Source organism: Eptesicus fuscus, chromosome 17, assembly GCF_027574615.1.
Source record: "Eptesicus fuscus isolate TK198812 chromosome 17, DD_ASM_mEF_20220401, whole genome shotgun sequence".
Classification (NCBI taxonomy): Eukaryota; Metazoa; Chordata; class Mammalia; order Chiroptera; family Vespertilionidae; genus Eptesicus; species Eptesicus fuscus.
Genome location: NC_072489.1, coordinates 33,839,644 through 33,841,832, shown reverse-complemented (window position 1 = coordinate 33,841,832; position 2,189 = coordinate 33,839,644). Strand labels below are relative to the sequence as shown.

The following is a 2,189-nucleotide window of genomic DNA, read 5'->3' as shown; positions in this document are numbered from 1 at the left end:
CAAATTCCGTGCCCCGGGCCACTAGTCCTATATAATAAAAGCCTAATATGCAAATTGACCAACCAGCAGAATGACCAGTCACTATGACATGCACTGACCACCAGGGAGCAGACACTCAATGCAGGAGCTGCCCCCAGCCTGCAGGCCCCAGGCCAACCAAGGTGGGTGCCAGCAGGGGGCCCCCCAACTACTCCCCCCCCCCGGTCGCCCCACAAAGGGAGGTGACGGGCGGCGGCAGTGGGGGACAGGTCTGGCGAGCGGGCAGCTCGTAGGGCCCCCCAGATTGGCCTGCCGTCACCCCACAGATCAGCTCTGATCATTGACCAGGCCTAGGGACCCTACCCGTGCACGATTTTGTGCACTGGGCCTCCAGTTTTAAAATAAAAGCCCACATTTCAATTTTAACCAAAATAGGTAAATGTTTTACAGGACACTCTTAACCTTTACTAGAAGGGGCAAAAATCTCAAGTCACTTGAATGCAATAAGTGATATATGTATATAATTGTAGGGATTCTCTTTGTAATGAGAGGGGTAGGAAATAATTTCACTGAGACAGGAAGTCTGTCTTCTAAGAGGAGACAGGCATGTTAATATGCCTCATGCCATAAACCTAAGCTGTATGGTATTAAGAAAAAAAGTTATAAACATGAAGAGAGTTCTTCAACCTTTCCATCTTTAAACCCACTCATATCACTATGTGCATCAGAGTCACCGACCTCAAATCAGATCATGCCAAATCCTTGCCCAAACTTTCTCATGGCTCCTGACTGCTTCCTGACTATAATTCTTTTTTTTTTAAAAAATATATTTTTTATTGATTTCAGAGAGGAAGGGAGAGAGGGAAAGAAAGAAACATCAATGATGAGGGAGAATCATTGATTGGGTGCTTCCTGCATGCCCCCCACGGGGGATGGGGCACGTAACCCGAGCATGTGCCCTGACTGGGAATCATACTGTGACCTTCTGATTCATAAGGTCGACACTCAACCACTGAGTCACACTGGTTGGGCCTGACTACAATTCTTTATGGAGGTATTCAACTCCTTTAAGATATGGTTCTCAAGCCATATATCAAACCTTATCTCCCCCTGGTCACCTGTCTCAATGCATCTAATGCTGTAGTTGTGGCCACCATTCACTGAGGACATCCCCCGAGGGATGATACACTCTATGCCTTCACCCACACTGTTGCCATTTTCAAGAATGACATTCTCACCCTGACCGGTTTGGCTCAGTGGATAGAGCATCTGCCTGTGGACTGAAGGGTCCTAGGTTCGATTCTGGTCAAGGGCATGTACCTTGGTTGCGGGCACATACCCTGTAGGGAGTGTGCAGGAGGCAGCTGATCGATGTTCCTCTCTCATCGATGTTTTGACTCTCTATCCCTCTTCCTCTCTGTGAATAAATCAATAACATATTTAAAGAAAAAAAAAAGAATGACATTCTCCCCCATCTCTACTTGTTGAAACCCTCCCATTTCTCAAGGCTCAAATGCCACTCCCTCTGCAAAGCTTTTCAAGCTTTTCCCAGCAAAGCTCTCTAGTTTATGTTACAGTTGACTGTGAGGTGCCAGATGCCCCTGTGAGCTCCCCGAGGGCAGAAACACATCTAGTGCTCGCACCGGCAGCACATATACCAAAATTGGATGATACAGAGATTAGCATGGCCCAGTGCAGGGATGACATGCAAATTCCTGAAGCAGGACCAGGTCTCACTGAGCTTCCTCTCATCAGCCAGCTCTGTGCCTTGCATATGTACATCACCAAGCCAATCTTTGTGGAATAGTATTTTTCGTACATTACATTTATGTGAAATGGCACCAAGCTTACTAATCCAGCAGGACCATGTTTAATTGGGTCTCATTAATTAGGTTATTATACAGTAATCCCCCCTTTCTGATATTTCACTTTCTGAAGTTTCAGTTACCCATAGTCAACTGCAGTGAAACAATATTAAGTGGGAAACTCCAGAAATAAACAATGCATACGTTTTGAATTGCATGCTGTTGCGAAGAGTGGGATGAAATCTTGAGCCATCCTGCTCCGTCTTACCGGGGATGTGAATCATCCCTTTGTCAGTGTATCCGCGCCATAGACGCTTCCCGCCTGTTAGTCCCCTACTTGCTGCCTCCGCTATCAGACTATCATGATGCTGCAGTGCTTGTGTTCAAGTAACTTTCATTTTACTT

At 46.4% G+C, this 2,189-nt stretch overlaps 1 non-coding gene across 1 annotated transcript; it reads left to right on the top strand.

Annotated features, from left to right (window-relative positions):
• Positions 1-1,612: 1,612 nt before the first annotated feature.
• Positions 1,613-1,714, top strand: LOC114226883 (U6 spliceosomal RNA). Its single transcript, XR_003612992.2, has one exon. It is a non-coding gene; the product is annotated as a U6 spliceosomal RNA (small nuclear RNA).
• The last annotated feature ends 475 nt before the right edge of the window (positions 1,715-2,189 follow it).